The sequence below is a fragment of the Tupaia chinensis genome, unplaced genomic scaffold, assembly GCF_000334495.1.
Source record: "Tupaia chinensis unplaced genomic scaffold, TupChi_1.0 Scaffold000018_1, whole genome shotgun sequence".
Lineage (NCBI taxonomy): Eukaryota > Metazoa > Chordata > Mammalia > Scandentia > Tupaiidae > Tupaia > Tupaia belangeri.
In genome coordinates this window covers 2,210,391-2,228,534 of record NW_006159448.1, presented here as the reverse complement: position 1 = coordinate 2,228,534, position 18,144 = coordinate 2,210,391, and positions in this window count along the sequence as shown.

Below are 18,144 nucleotides of genomic sequence, written 5' to 3'. Positions count from 1 at the left end.
GAACAAATGTAATTAATTAAATCTTTAAAAAAAAAAAAGGATGAAAAATGTTTCAGAAAAAAAAGTTTGTCGATTTTCCTATTATTAGCGTCTTAGTAACTGGTTTATGACCTGTGGTGATTAACTTAAGGAAATTTGAAAGTATCAACTGTGCTGCTCTAAAATATACTAGTTACAATATCTAGCTAGGGTTAAGATATAGTCATATATGCTAAAAAGAAAAGCATGTAAATATGGAGATAAATATAAACAAGTAATTTCAGTATGATATGCAAGTATGATATTCATAAGCAAGACAGGCTTTTGCTTATGAATAGAAGGGAAAATTAGTGTATGAGACAAAGAAATGTTAAATTAACCTTGAAGTCCGGGCTTCTCAGCCATCACTTTACATAGAAATCTCCTGGGGATCTTGTTAAAGTGAATGAATAAAGGGAGAAAATGTTTTTTAATTAAAGTCATTTGGAATTCAGAGTGCCTTTGGGAAGTAGATCCCTCTATTCCTCTTTTCGAATTTACAAGAAGCCAAGATTAACCAACTCTTTAAAGATACTAAAACAAAAGCAAATTAGGCCCAGCACCATGGTGTGATGGTAGGGCACCACTGTACAAGTCAGAGCCACATGGAAGTCCAGGTTCAGTTCCTGGATTAACTTGGACAGGCCAGGCACAGTGGCACATACCTATAATCCTAGCTAACTAGGAAACTGGGACAGAAGATCACAATATTGAGACCCTGTCAAAAAATACGTATCTCTGGGGCTAGCTCTCAGTGGTAGTGTACTGTTGAAGAGAAGCTGGATCCCACATGGCATCTGGGATTCAAATCACCAACCTGGGCATCTTGAAACATACCAGACACACATGAGAGTGCACAAGACCCAGTAGGCTATAGAACTGGAGGAAGACGAGCATGGTGCAACCAGACCCTGCAAAGGGTGATTCTCTGTTTCCCGCTCTCACTCTCACTTTCACTCTGTCATATGCACCCACAATCATGAATAAAGAAATAATTTTAAAAATATACCTCCCCCATACTTCCTCTCCCTCTCCTTTCATTAACAAAAAGAGTAGCTCACATTTCTTTTCCCAAAACTTTTTCCTTAGCATGTCACTAGTATTAATTGTATAGTAGAAATGTCATTTTCCTTTGTCATCGTCAGTCATTTGCCATGATTTCAATATGAGAAGTTCCTAAAGTAATGTGGGTCTACAGAGCCTACAAGGTTATTTATGTAGGAATACGTCAGTGCTTAAGCACAAAGCTAACTGAAAAGTTTGGAAACTTCATTAGAAAGGGGGGAAATTCATAATTTTTTTCAACTCCTAAATTGAAAACCTGTTACAAATGAGTGTGTCATTAATATCCTTATATTCCTATTTACATAAATATATCCCGTGGGTGCTTTGTGTTGGTGGAGGGTCTTGCTTACCAATGGCTGCTGACTGATCAGGGTGGTTGGTTGCTGAACACTAAGGAGGTTGTGAAAATTACTTTTTTGTGTGTGAAAGCAGAGAATTTACTGAAGGAGAGAGAAATAAAAAAACAGCTCAGCTCCCAATAACAGAGGGGTCCTCAAAAATTGGTTGCCAAAGAAGAACTGAGGCGGGGTGGGGAGGTCCATCTTGGTCAAGAAGGGCTTTGTCTGGGCTTGTTCTAGATGGGGCTCATGCATGCAGTTCCCTCCTGGTGGGAAGGGGAGGCACCTGCTGGATGGGTCCACGTATTCTCCTAATTTTGGAGTGAGTACAAAAATCAGGACATTCCTTGTCTAGAAGCTTTGGGCCATAAAAACTATTCTCAGGGCCAGCAGGTGGCGTGGTGGATAAAGTCACTGGATTCCTACATGGCCAACCACGGTTCGAGTCTCAGACCTGGCAGCTTGCTTTCTCACTTTCCCTCTCTCTCTCTCACTCTGTCTCTACCTGGTCAAATTAAAATAAATAACGTTAAATAAAATAATTCTTTTTTTTTAAAAATCATCTTTTTCTCGAAATGTGGTGGGACCTGGAAGGAAATGTCTTAAAATATGACAATAAAAAACTATACTGCATTGATTGACCATTCCTTTCATAAAAGATTTCCCTGTAGCATGAGATAACTAAGAGGGTATCCTATAACAATAAACATCTACGTTAAAATAAAAAGAAGAAACAGACTAGCAGGTAATATAAGGTTAAGATGCTGGATCCCAAATGGCCAATTGCAAGTTCAAGTCATGGTCCCAGTGGCTTGAAAAATCACACTAGTAATGTGTACATGTGTGCCCAAGATCACAAGAGAATGGAGAAAAAGCAATTGTGGAATGACCATCTTCCCTGGGGGTGATTTCTCACTTGTCACTCTCTGGCCAGCTCATGTACACCATAGAAAAATAAAAAAATAAATTTAAAAAATAAAAAAAGTGCCAGCAGATAGTATGATGATTAAGACACTTAATCCCTCATGGCCGATTACATGATTTGAGGCCAGACCTGGCAACTTGAAAATTATGTCAGGTAAATATGTGCGTGTACCTAGAATCCCGAGAGGAGAATAGAAAAGAAGGGATTGTGGCATGACCATCCCCTCTGGGGAGTGATTTTTCACTTTCCCTCTATGTTTTTCTTCGTCCCTCTACAGCAAGCACACATACCCTATAGCAAAAATCTTTTAAGAAAGAAGAAAGACCTTAAACAATCCTAACTATACTTTGAGGAACTAGAATAAAAAGAGTAAGCCCCAAATAGGTAGATGTAAGGATATAGTATTAGAGTGGAAATAAACAAATTACAAAATGTTGCTGAAATCAATTGAGGGCTCAAATAAATAGAAAACATCTTGTATTTATGGATTGGAAAAGTTAGTATTATTTAAAACTTCATACTACCCAAAGTAATCTACAGATTCAATACAATGCTCAAAACTGCAATGATTTTTTTATAGACCAAGAAAAAATGAAATCTTAAAATTTATATGAAATTACAAGAATCCCAAATAGCTGTAACAATCTTAAGAATGAGAAGAAAGATGGGAGAGCCCAGCAGATAGAGTAATGGATATAACACTGGACTCCCATGTAGTCGTTCACAGTTCAAGTCCTGGACTTGGTTGCTTAAAATTCACACTGAGGGGACCAGCAGTTAGCGTAATGGCTATTTCGCTGAACTCCCATGTAGTCGACCATGGTTCGAGTCCTGGACCCGTTGGCTTAAACTCATGCCGGGCGCGTGTGCGTGTGTGCCTAAGATCCCTAGAGGAGAATGGAGGAGAAGGGATTGCAGCATGGCCATTCCCCCTGGAGGGTGATTTGTCACTTGCTATCTCTCTGTCTCTCTCTGTCTTTCTGGTGAGTGCACGCACCCTATAGCAAAAATCTCTCAAAAAAAAAAATCACACTGGGCATGTGTGTGTATGTGCCCAAAATCCAAAGAGGAAACTGGAAAAGAAAGGATTGTGGTGTGGCCACCCTCCAGGGATTTTTAGATTTCTGTCTGTCTCTCTGGCAAGTACACATGCCCTATAGCAAAAATCATACACACACAAAGGTACAGACAGCAAATTTCTTTATGTCAAAATATATTATAGAGCCATACCAAAGGTGCAGACAGCACACTTCTTTATGTCAAAATATATTATAGAGCCATAGTAAATAAAACTGTATGGTAAAGGTATAAAGACAGATATATGGGACAAAATAGCCCAGAAATAAATCCATATGTATATGATCAAATGATCAACTGATCTTTAGTAAGAGTGCCATGCCTACACAATAGAGAACTTAGTGTTGAGAAAAGTAGACATGCATGTGTGAAAGAATAAAACAAGAATCCTTATCTTACACCATCCAAAGAAATCAACTTTAAAGGATTAAAGACTTAAGACTTAAAACCTTTAGAAAAACATTGGGAGGAAGCCTTATGAGATTGATCTGGCAATGATTTCTTGGCTATGACACAAAAGGCACAGGCAACAAAAGCAAAAATAGACAAGTGAACCTACATCATACTGAAACCACTGCATAAGAAAGGAGCAATTAATAGCGAAAAGGCAACCTACAGAATAGGAGAAATTTTTTAATTATATACAACATAGGGGATATTTTTGTCTTCTTCAGCTGTCTATACTTTAGACTGGATACTTCATAAATAATAATATATTACTTACACTTGTGAAAGCTAGAGATTTCTAGATCAAGGCACCAACAGGTTTGGTGTTTGATGAGGGCTTACTCCCCTCCAAAGATGGCACCTTTTTGCTGTGTCCTCACATGGCCAAATGAGGGGGAAAAAGCTTCCCCTTTTATAGGAGTGTTAATCCCATCTAAGAGGATTCTGCTCTTGTGACTTAATTCCCTCCCTTCCTCTTACTATAAATAGATTAGGGATTAAATTTCAGCTCATGAATTTTTAAAAATTAGTAAAAATAATTGTGCATATTTATGAGTACAGTTGATTTTTCAATATATGAATACAATGTGTAGTAATCAAATCAGGATAATTAGCATTCATATACTCATGAACATTTTTTATTATCAACACATGAATTTTGGAGCGAGACAAACAATCAGACCTTAGAATGTAGTTACTATATAAAATATTTTTTAAAAGAATTATTTTCACTAGTCCAGACCTGACAGCTTGCTTTCTCACTTTCTCTCTGTGTCTCTGTCTTTCTCTGGTGAATACACATGCCCTATAGCAAATTAAATAATAATAATAATAATAAATAAAAACAAAATTCTTTTTAAAAGAAAAGTTTTAGAAACCTACTATGCCACATTGTACTTACTAGTTAACAATACTGAACTGTACACTTAAAAATCACTTCAGAACTTGGAGCATTACAATAGTTGCTGTACATTGAAAAGTTTGTGTTAGATTGGCCATTTTCAAGCTCAAGTTTGAGGGGAATTCTAAAAATATTGTTGAATTGCATTATTTTAAGATTTTTATAAACCAGTGAAAAAAATATTCAAATCTATCTCGTATCAAATATTAGCACATTTGAGACCAGCAGTTAGCGTAATGGCTATGTCGCTGGACTCCCCTGTAGTTGACCAAGGTTTGAGTCCAGGATCCGGTGGCTTAAACTCATGTCGGGCGCGTGTGCGTGCGTGCCCAAGATCCAAGAGGAGAATAGAGGAGAAGGGATTGCAGCATGGCCATCCCCACTGGGGGGTGATTTCTTGCTTTCTGTCTCTCTGTCTTTCTGGCGAGTGCACGCGCCCAATAAGAAAAACCTCTCCAAAAAATAATATATACATATATATTAGTACATTAGATAACTTTGATACTTTACCTTGAGTTTTTTTTTATTTTAAAATAAGAAAATTATACCTTTGAAAATAATGGAGTTGCTTTTACATTTTATTAAAATATATTGAAAGATTTCCTGTAAAATTGCCTTCAATGGCTTTTCTTCTGTTTCCTTGAAAAAGCATATCTTGAGAACAACAGATGGTGTAATGGTTATTTCACTGGACTCTCATATCTTGAGAACAACAGATGGTGTAATGTTTATTTCACTGGACTCCCACATTGACAACATTGGATCGAATCCTGGACCCAGCAGCTTAAAACTCACACTGGGCACATGTGTGTTCCTGCCCAAAATCCCAAGAGGATAATGGAGAAGTGATAGTGGTGTGGCCATCCCACCAGATGGTAATTTCTTGCTTTCCATTTCTCTGATTCTGTGTCTCTCCAGCAAGTACACATGCCCAATAGCAAACATCTCTAAAAAAAATAGTGAAATTGGGGCCAGCAGATGGCATGTTGATTAAGGTGCTTGACACTCAAATGGTTGACCAAGGTTCAAGTCCTAAACCAGGCAACTTGCTTTCTTGCTCTCTCTCTCACTCTGTCTCTCTCTCTGGTAAGTGCATGTATCCTGTAGCAAATTAAACAATAATGACAAATAAAAATTAAATAAATAATTATTTTAAAAATAATGAAGCCAACATTGTACATTCTATAGACATTTAAGTTATGATACAGTAATTTCAATTGTATATCTTCATCTTGTGTCTTAGAATACACATACATATTTGTAGGCCAGTGAAAACTGTCTAGGCCTAAGGTACTGTGCTTATATTACCAAATGAACAAAACGAGCTTGCTTCGGTTTATTCCCTCACACAAAGATGCTCTTAGATTCATAGATTCAGTACAATACTGTGTGTAGTTGAGAGGAAGCATCCTGGATAGAACGTTTTCTGAAATAACCTGTTTAGATGCATATCATACCACAAAATCCTCCATTCCTTGCAAGAAAGAGCCCTGTGGTCTGTACTGGACCCACTGTGTATATACAGTGTCTGACATATAGAGGGTGCTCAGAAAATGTGTTAAAGTACTAAACTAAAATACAATTTCAGGTTGAAATAAGATGTCAGTTAGAGAAATGGACTTGGAAAGCTTTACTTAGATTTATTCTATCCTAATTTATGATCTATGTGTAGCTTTAGTTCCAGTGTCTATTTATTATGGCTTTGCTTCCCATACTAATTACTAATAACCAGCCATCCATTGGTCATTATAAAAGTCATGATGTATTTTTCTATGCAAAAATGCATCATGACTTTTCCAGTGACCCAATAATTATTAAAATCACCTAGGTATTAAAACAGATTTTGTCCAGCAGATGTCAGTAGAGTTCAGTTTAATAATTTCAATTGTTAATGAACTTGAAGAATTAATAGAGATGAAAGGAGGGAAAAATACTTGCTCCCAGAATGGTATTTCTTTGTTGACATTTGGAAAATGGCAAAAATCTACATAAAAAAATTTGTCTAGCCATTCAGTCATATTCAAAATGCTGTAAGTATTCATTTCTTAACAAATAGGGCATTAATGCTAAATTTCTCTCACTTCAAAGTTCAAACCAGTTTAAACTGGGCATCAGGATAGCTGGAGTCAGAATCATAAAAGATGAGGGATGTCCAAGGCTGTCTATACAAACATATTCCTATGTGGTTACAATGCTAGTTGAGTCTATTTTCTGAAAAGCACAAGTTTATTTTACTTTGCCAGTTACCTAGGCCTCTGTCCTTTCTCCAGAGTAATGCAAAAATGCATCATGACTTTTCCAGTGACCCAATAATTATTAAAATCACCTAGGTATTAAAACAGATTTTGTCCAGCAGATGTCAGTAGAGTTCAGTTTAATAATTTCAATTGTTAATGAACTTGAAGAATTAATAGAGATGAAAGGAGGGAAAAATACTTGCTCCCAGAATGGTATTTCTTTGTTGACATTTGGAAAATGGCAAAAATCTACATAAAAAAATTTGTCTAGCCATTCAGTCATATTCAAAATGCTGTAAGTATTCATTTCTTAACAAATAGGGCATTAATGCTAAATTTCTCTCACTTCAAAGTTCAAACCAGTTTAAACTGGGCATCAGGATAGCTGGAGTCAGAATCATAAAAGATGAGGGATGTCCAAGGCTGTCTATACAAACATATTCCTATGTGGTTACAATGCTAGTTGAGTCTATTTTCTGAAAAGCACAAGTTTATTTTACTTTGCCAGTTACCTAGGCCTCTGTCCTTTCTCCAGAGTAATATTGCACCATCCCTTTTAAAATATTAGAAATACAAATGCCTTTCCAGGACTTAAAATACAGCAGAAAAGAGGGAAAGAAAAATGAAACCCATTTTTAAGGAATTATTTTATTGAATTTTATTCAACATTATTATTCTTCTTTTAATTTGACCTGAAGGAGACAGAGACAGAGAGAGGGAAAATGAGAATGCAAGCCAACAGGACCCAGACTTGAACCACAGTCAGCCATGTGGGAGTTCGGTGCACTTCACCACCACACCACCTGCTGGCCCAAGACTCATTTTTTAAAAAGTGTATTCATCTTGTTTATGAGAGGGGGACGTTGAGGGAGAGTGAGAGACAGCCACCCCAACAGGACCTTTATGCAACAATCCTACCCCAGACCTTAGCCCATCAGAATTGGAGCACACACGAGCTCAACATGCACAAGGAGACTTGGGATGGAACTCTATGGTTTTAGCATCATGGAGCATTCTGTTATCCCTGTTATCCCTGTGGCTGGCTCCAGTAATGGCAACTGAGAAAAAATTCACATAAAATTTGCCAAGCCCAAAGTGTTTTGAAAGAGCCTCAGAATCTATCACACTGGCAAGCACTTGTAATTAGTAGGCTTTTCCTAGTTCTGAATGGCTACTTTTCTTATACCTAAGAAAAATTAGATATTTTTCTAATAAGTCATAAAAGACATTTGTTTGTGTAGGAGGCATTCTGGAATCAGGCCTTCTATCTTTTGACCTCTGAATCTGTCTCGAGGTTCCTATCCCCTGCCTGCCACCTACCTCCTCCACACACACATACACATATGCATAAATCTCAAACTCAGAGCTCTGTCTCAATCGTCTTCATATTCTCATTCATTCTCTGCCTCACTCACAGTCCCACCAAGGCTCAAATTACCCAAGAGTCCCTATGATGGATAGATACTTTCGTAAAAATCATCTTTTTCTGCAGCAGCCCATACACTGTACTTTTAAATTACCATATCTTAACGGGAGAAAGGAACTTTATATTCTCAGCGATATTAGAGGATAAAAAAAGACAAGAAGCAACTGACTTTCATTAATAACTTTGCTGGAAAGCAGCAAGGCAACATCTGGAATACTTATTACCCATTTGGCATGCTGTTCATCTCCATGGATGAGATTCAACATGACAAGCTCTGTCAAAAGGAAATAAGTGCCATCTAGTTAAATTAGAATGATTAGGGTCATTTAGACAGAGGAAGTTTAATTTGTATGGATCTAGAAATTTTACACAAACTGGAATACCTAAGTATTTAATCTTCCCCGAAGCTCAATTTAAAATTGAAAGAGACTATTACATAGATCTATAATAAGATGAGACATCTTAGAAATTAATTTAACTATTACTGTACTGTGAGCATATAGCCCAAGAAGTCAAAGACTTTCACTGGCAGTTTGTACACAATTATAGAAGGAAATGTTCTGCTATCATTCATTAACCATTCTATAATTTTATGAAGTCCTTAAGTGAAAACTTGAGCATCCAAAGTGAACATGAATTCTTTTCTACTGCTTTTGAAAATTCTTTTACCGGGTGTGGTGGTGCCCGCCCTATGGAAAATTCTTTTACCAAACTTATCCTGTAAAGCAAAAGTCCACATAATTCAATGTTAACTTTACCTTAAAGAGTGGATATTCTTGGGAACCAGCAGGTAGCGTAATGGCTATGTCGCTGGACTCCCACGTAGTTGACTACGTTTCGCGTCCCAGTGGCTTAAAACTCACGCCGGGGGCATGTGCGTGCGTGCCCAAGATCCCAAGAGAAGAATGGAGGAGAAGGGATTGCGGCGTGACCATCCCCCCTGGGGGGTGATTTCTTGCTTTCTGTCTCTATGTCTCTCTCTGTCTGGCTGGCGAGCGCATGCACCCTATAGCAAAAACCTCTCCAAAAAAAAAAAAAAAAAAAGAGTGGATATTCTTAACTTTTCTAGTGTCATAGATCTCCTTAACAGTACGTTTAAAGCTATGGATTCATTCTCAGAATAATGTGTGTGTGTGTGTGTGTGTGTGTGTGTGTGTACACTAAAATGTATTTCTCAGAATAATATATATGTGTGTGTATATATAATATATATGTGTGTGTGTATATTTATCCTGAGAATAACATATATATTAACATAATATATATATACTTTCAAAATATATATGGAATTTTTTGTTTTAAATAAATAACATATTCCTCATCCAAATGCTTAATACCACAAATGTTCACATTTTGGGGCCAGCAGGTGGCATGTTGGTTAAGGCACTGGACACTCCCACATGGCCGACCATGATTCGAGTCCTGGACCTGTGGCTTGCTTTCTCATTTCTTTCTCTCTCTCTCTCTCCGTCTCTCTGGTCAAATTAAAATTAATGAATGAATAAATAAAATTAAATAATTCTTTAAAAAATGCTCACATTATTTTGGGGGGATTTTGGAATATTTGCACAAACATAATGAAATCTCTTAGGAATGGGACTCAAGTCTAAACACAAAATTCATTTGTTTTATATACACCTTATACACATAGCCTGAAGGTAATTTTCTACAGTAATTTTCTACCTGAAGCAAAGTTTCTTTACATTGAACCATCAGAAGCAAAAGTGCAGGCCCAGCAAATGGCAAAGCAGTTAAATCCCTGGACTACTACATAGCCAACCATGGTTGGAGTCCCAGACCTAGTGGCTTGAAAATCACAATGTGCACACATGTATGTATACCCAAGATCCTGGGAGGAAAAGGGATTGTGGCATGGCCATCTTCCCTGGGGGTTGGGGGGGTGAGGTCTCACTTTCCCTGCACTGTCTCTGTCTCTCTCTCTCTCTCTCTGGCAAAGCACATTTGCCCTAAGGCAAAAACCTCTTTAAAAAAAAAGAAAAAGAAAGTAGAAGTCTTACTAATTCAGCCATCCCTATGGACAGTCTGTGGTGGTTTGACTCTGAGTTTACATACTATTGATAAGCAACCATTTTCTTAATTAAGCTTATTCACATGTAAATACTTTTTAAATTTTATTTTCTTTTACACAGTAGATCACATTATTTAGCTTACAAAGTGAATATTTTAACCTGTGAACATTTCTCCCTAGTCTAGTTGACTAAACTATCAAATATCTTTAACAGAAATTGGCATGTTTCTTTGTCCCATTATTGCTTTTCCTCCCCATTTTTCTTCTAATTGTTTTTCCTCAAACCCTACTCTTTCACACACATTATATCTGTATTTAAATCTGTTTACTGTGTTTCTATATCCTTCAGTCAAACCCTTTCAGTGATAGAGTGCAGACTCTTGGTATATATATATATATAAAGTGGAGACATACAATGTCTCTCCTTCATAGTCTGACTTGCTTCACTCAGCAGTAACTCTTCCATATTCATCCACTTTCTGTCAAAAGCCAGGATTTTGTTGTTTTTTTATGGCTGAATAATATTCCATAGAGTGCATGAGCCAGAATTTTTCAAACATTCATCTCTTCATGGATATTTGGGTTGGTTCCATGTCTTGGCAATTGTGAATAGTGCCACAATAAATAATGATGTGCAAGCACTTTTCTGATTAAGAATTCTTCTGTACTTTGAGTAGATACCAAGGAGTAGGATTGCTGGATCATACAATAGTTCTATTTGTAGATTTTTGAGGAATCTCCAAATTGTTCTCCACAGTGGCTGGACCAATTTACATTCCCACCAGCAGTGTAAGAGAGTTCCCCTTTCACCACGCCCCCGCCAGCATTTATCTATTTTTGTTTTTTTAATCTTAGTCATTCTGACTGGTGTTAGGTGATAGCTCATTGTTTTGATCTGCATTTCCCTTATAATGAGGGAAGTGTTGAGCATCATCATCTTACCAGTAAGAATGTGACATACTATTACAGGGTCCCTTGGGATGCTAACATTGCATTTTGACTGCAACCCAACACTTGAGGTCAGCTACACAATATTCCATTTGTGGCACTATATCTGTGCTCAAATTTTGGAGCTGATATGATTTGAATGTATCTCCCAAAGTTCATATGTTGAAATTTAGTTTTATTATAAAGGTATTAAGAAGAAATTTAATCCAACTATGGAAGTAAGAGATAGTCGTAGTTAGGGAATTAGAACAAGACCTCTATGATTGACTCTTGATGAATTTACAAGAAGAGGGAATGATGCTGAAACAGTGACAATAAGACTTGCTTCCTCAAGTGCTCCCAACATGATCTGCTTTGCTCAATCTCCTGCCATCCACCATGTTATCCACCAGCAAGATCTTCACCAGACATGACCCTGCTCTTTGACCTCCTAGCTATAAGCTGAATAAACCTGTTTTTATAAATTACCCAGACTCAGTTAATTTTGTTATTAGCAATAGAATGGGCTAGAATAGAAGTATTTTGGACTTCAAAATTTCAGATTAGAGATGTTCAACCTGTATAAGATTACAATGAACATCAACTATATTGAAAAACAGTTATGAAATATTGGGTCATTGAAAAAGTCATGATGCTTTTTTTACGTAGACAAACATAGAAAAATACACCATGACTTTTCAAATGATCTAATATTTTAAAATATGTGCTATAGTAGTATACAGGATAAAGTATATACACACACATACACATATATGTATATAACATATGTGATTCTTAATTAACACATCTAATAACAAAAGCTGTCTAGATTTTGGATATACAAACTTTATTTATGACTCTATGAAAAAGATGGGTCAGAGAAAGGAGAGAAAGACTGAAGACAAGAAGACCATTAGGAGGCTGTGCTATGTATCAGAGAAGCCCTTAGAGAACCAGAGCCAAGAAGTAGCAGAGAAGATGAGACATGGCAAACTTATAGGACATAATCAACGAATGCAGCCAGTTGGATACGGGAGATGAGGGAAAGAAAACATTAAAGATTATCTATTGATTCAGCAACTGTCTTTAAAAACTTGCTTGGATGTCCTAGAACTTAGCACACCTAACTTTGAGAGAACTAACATTGAGGTTCTTTTACAATTAAAGCTTAGAAAAGGTGTACATAGGCCTACTCACAGTGATTGAAAGTACATGTATTTTAAGGACAGAATTTTGACTACTCTTTGCTATTCTGAAGTTGTTTCCAGGAGACTGGGAGAGTCAGGACTACAAACATTAATAGAATCCTACTAACAGAAAATTTATAGAGGGATGTTATATCCTGTCCCAGGCAGAGAATTTTTATGATGTACAATGAGTTTTCTTTCTTTATTTATTTATTTTCTCTTTCTTTCTTTCTTTCTTTCTTTCTTTCTTCTTTCTTTCTCCTTCCTTCCTTCCTTCCTTCCTTCCTTCCTTCCTTCCTTCCTTCCTTCCTTCCTTCCTTCCTTCCTTCCTTCCTTCCTTCCTTCCTTCCTTCCTTCCTTTCTTCCTTTCTTCCTTTCTTCCTTCCTTTCTTTCTTTCTTTCTTTCTATCTTTCTTTCTTTCTTTCTTTGGAGAGGTTTTGCTATAGATGTGTATGCCCGCCAAAAAGACAGAGAGAGACAGAGAGACAGAAAGCAAGAAACCACCCTCCAGGAAGGATGGCCATGCCACAATCCCCTCTCCTCTATTCTCCTCTCAGGATCTTGGGCATGCATGTACATGCGACTGGCATGAGTTTAAGCCACAGGGTCAAGGACTCGAACTGTGGGTGATTACGTGGGAGTCCAACAACATAGCAATTAAGCCAACTGCTGGTCCCCATAGTGAGCTGGTCCCCATATCTCCCATTCTTTCTTTCTTTTTTATTTTTAGAAGTTTTTATCTTAGGGCATGTGGCCAGAGGTTGTGGGAGAGACAGAGGCAGTGAAAGGGAAAGTGAGAAATCACCCTCAAGGAGGGATGGGCACATCGCAATCCCTTCTCTTCCATTCTCCTCCTGGGATCTTGGGCATACACGCACATGAGCCAGTGTGATTTTCAAACCACTGGGTCCAGGACTCAAACCATGGTCAGCCATGTAGGAGTCCTGCAACATAACTGCTATATCATCTGCTGGCCCAAAGCCTTCTTATTTCTTAAAAGCATAGGCATTCTTTTGCCTATTTCTTTCAGGAACAGAGACTTATGATTTTCTTCAACCAATTACTAATCCAAGAATTTAAAACTCACCTATAACCTACAAGCCTCTGGTTCCAGATGTTCCATCTTTTGGGGCCAGACCAATACAATTATGCAGATTGACAACTTTCCTGCTCTTAAAACTATATAAAAAGGAATCACTGAGTCTCAACACCCTGAGAAACACGCTTGTCTTTTTCTGAGTCTGGTCACTCGATTCTGTGCTTAGTAATAAACTGCACTAATTATTATTTTTACAAAGTTGGTTATTTCCATGAACAATTTGAATTACTTCAGGAAATAGCCCATCCTAAGATTCAGGTTTTTAGGGACAAAGAGAAGAAAGAACTAATCAAAATGACTTTATATCAGGCTTCACAAAAACAGTGAATGATTATAGAACAGGAAAAGGGAAAATAAGTGAGTCCAGAACATCTTTTGGTACCACCTGTTGATGGAAATAACCAACTCTACAAAAATAATAATTAATGTAGCTTATTTCTAAGCACAAATTTGAGTGACCTAGGCCCAGAGAGGATGCAAAACATGTCTTTCTCAGGGTGATCAGGTACAGGGGTCCCTTTTATTTGATTTTGAGATTGAGCAACAGAGTTTGAAATTTAGTGAAGAGTTTTTTCATTGGTCTGGCCCCAAAAGGCAGGACTTATGGAAGGGGAGGGGCTTGTAAGTTATAGGTGGGTTTTACAATTTTTAGGATGGTGATTGGAAAAGAAAGGTTGCTGAAATCAGAAAGGAATGTACTTTGACAGAGACAAGGAGGCTTAATACATATCACAAAGATACTATGCCAGGGACAGGATGTAGGAAGAGTCCAGTTACCAATGGGTCAAAGTGGTCTGTTAATGTTTGTGGGCATGACTCCCTCCAGGCCCTCTGGAAAGGATTTTGGAAACAGGAAAATGTCAGACTTCTCTTCTTTTTTCGTTTTTACTTTATTTTTCTTATATCGTTCAATCACATTGTTTAGCTTACAAAGTGAACATTTCAATATGTGAACTTTTCTCCCCAGTCCAGTTGATCAAAATACCTTCAACAAATTATACCACACCTCCCTGTCTCATCAATGCTCTGCCTCTGTATCCATCCTTCAAATGACCTCTCCTAGGCCCCACTCCTCCACACACACTACATCTGGCATTTACACTCATCTCTTGTGTTTGTATATCTTTTAGACAATCAGTTTCGGTTGCAGAGTGCAGATACTCGGTATATATTAAGTGGGGAAATACAATGTCTCTCCTTCATAACCTGGCTTGCTTCGCTCAGCAGTAAATCTTCCAAGACTTCTATTCTGACATCAAATTTTTTAAATGCTGGAAATAAAGAATGGGGATACATTGTTTAGAAGCCTGAAGCAGTTTCTAAAAAACTATGTTAAAATTATTTTGCAGAGGGACCAGCAGATGGTGTAATAGTTATGTCACTGGACTCCTACATAGTTGACTACGGTTCAAGTCCTGGATCCAGCAACCTAAAACTCACACCAGACACATGTGTGTGTGTGTGTGTGCCTAAAACCCCAAGAAAAGAAGGGAGGAGAAGGGATTCAGCATGGCCATCCCCCAGAGGATGATTTCTCACTTTCTGTCTCCTCCATCTTCTCTCAGTATTTGGAGCACATACGCACATGCACTTGTCATGAGTTTCAAGCCACTGGATCTGGGATACAAACACCAGTCAATCATATGGGAATCCAGCAGCTTAACCACTACACCACTTGGTCTCCCTGTGTAAGCAATTCTGATGAATTACCAAAAGAGAGCTCAGAAGAAGGGAATTTAAATCTCTAAGGTTCCAATAATTTATGACTTATTTTCTCATTCTAGACATATTCATTCATAAATATTCACTTTACACTGAACTTTTTATTTATAATGATTTTTCTGTAATAATCCTCCCCCCAATTGTATAAGATTCAGGTCCAACAAACCTGGATAATCATCTATAACTAGCACAGGTGCTCAATAAACATTTCCATTAACTTATTAGAAAAACTATTTCCACTTCTCCAAAATGGAGTTGGTGATATTGATCAGTCACCAAATAGCAGAGTTTGAAAGTGCTAATTTGAGGAAAATTTATATGACAACAATTCTCTATATAGGCCTTTAATCTTTAAAGGTATTTTTACATTTACACTCACAACATGTTAGCACTTCCAAGGTCCTTAGAAATTTTCCAAACACTTTCTTTTGCAAATGAATAGTCAGCCCCCAAAAGGTTAAGTAATTCAAGGACTCACAGCTAGTAGCTGATTGATTGAGGACAGGGCACAGGCATACTGATTTTGGAGAGTGCTGGAGAGAAGTGATCAGGATTTCTATACACTAGCCAGGAACAAAGTCTTTTGTTTTTCTCTTTTCTTGCATACAATCTCCCAGATCCCAGAACAGTGAAAGATAGTTTTGTGCTTCTTTGCACCCTCTACATTAATAGTGCAATTGAAGAGTTAATGATTAGGTAGTAAACTAGCCTAGTACATGCTAACCAATCTCTACTCTTAATGAATGTCTAAGCAATCATGTGTCTGCATTAAGAGAATAAAGCAGTGTAATACAGGGTGAGAGTTGAGGCTGCATTGGGATGCGGGTTAGAGAAATGTTCCTTCAGGATCTGGGAATCTCCTCCAGGCAAGTGTATGTTCTCAACATGCGATGCCCTAGACTTTTGCAGTGGCTGCAGTTTGTCAGCGCTTCACTGTGGCTCCAGGCTGAAACCAAATCCGATGTTAGTTCATCCCCCATCAATCTGGAGCCAAGCCTAGAAATAGTTCCACTGCTACCTTAATGGCATTTGGGACAGGAGCAAATGTTCTACACTGTGGCGCCTGTTGGCTCTAATCAGATAAATTAAGGAGTTGAGCATGTTTCCACCATTTGGTTAAGTTTTATTTTAGTCCCCAAGCCTCTTTGCTCCCATTTTAAGGCCTGGCACTTTCTCACTAGCGAAGGCCATACTGCCTTGTCACTGACAGAAGCTTCCTCAAGTAGAAGTGCCACATGCCATCTCCACCCTAAGGGACATTCAGTGTCCAGCAAACCAATTGTGCAGCTGTTCTGTAATATCACAAAGCCTACCTCTTTGTCTCAGCATGCTTAAAGCATCTCCTTTCAAAAATAAATTGATAAAATCTGCCTGAGAGAGCACACAAGGTTATATTTTAGAGTGGAAAGAGACTTTTCTGAGATCAGAATATAAAGTTCAGACAAATAGACTCAATTTTGTTTATAGAAACAGAATAAGGTCTCAAAAATTATTCTTAGTTTCACCTTTGAAGAGAGCAACACTTAATTTTCTCTCTTTTTTTCTTAATGTCTGTTGATTTATTTCTTCCATGAGCAAAGGAGAGAGACAGAGGAAGAGACCCCAACAGGGTCTTGAATGTGATCCATCTCCAGCCTCAGCCACTCCCAGATCATGGGTGTTTGCCTGTCTGACACACTCAGAGAGGCCTCTAGATATAAACCCAGAACCTTCCCGTGTCAGATCACAGATGTCTTCCACCGTGACACTATTCAGTTAGACCACATTGCTTTGCTATTCAACCATTTTTGACCAAGAAAAACTAAAATTTTGAACGGTTGGAAAATACATACTTGTATTCTCAGAAAATTGATTCAGCTCTTTCTTTTAACTTGTGTCATCATTCCTTGGAATTACTCATAGCTTGTGAAATCCTATAACTACAGTAACTGCAAAGGATATCATCCTTGGGTTACTAGGAATCCTTTCTTAGACTTTGTCCAGTGTTGACATGAAATAACTTCTCTTGCAAGTTTATATATTGCTGTCAAAAATAAATTACAGAAAACATAAGCAGGAGAATAAGGAGAAAGAGAAAAAGAGAGCAATGTTGATTGCTATTAGCTTTGTCCTCCACCTTTACCTAACCAGCTATAAACTTCAAACCGGAGCTACTGATTGAGAAAATGTATACCAATCAACTTATTGGATCAATGATTCATCTGTCAAAGCACTTTAGATGAGGGCCAGCTGATGGCAGAGTATAATGCAACACTCTGCAGGGCTGGACCCAGATAAGAAGAGCCTGGATGGGTCCTGGCTGGCCTAGGCTGGGAATAGATTGCAGTGTGAAGACCTGATGTTGTGGCGGGCTTTCTCTCTCTCTCTCTTTCTCTGTCACTCGATTGCATAGAAAATAAATAAGCTTAACATAAAAAGAAAAGCTCTTTAGGTCAGGCAGAAATGAAAATTGTTTCTACCTGAAAGGGGAATAAATTATATGCAGAAGTGATGAATAAAGCCTGGCCACTAGCCACATAAACAAGACAACAACTTGGGCCAGCAGATGGTGTAGTGGTTATGTTGCTAGACTCCCATGTGGCCTACAGGGGTTCAAGTCCTGGCACTTGTGACTTGAAAATCACACTGAACGCATTTGCATTGTGCACAAAATCCTGGGAGGGGAATAGATTTGAGTGTGGCCATCTCCCCTGGCAAGGAGGATGATTTCTCACTTTTCCTCTCACTGTATGTTTCTCTCTCTTT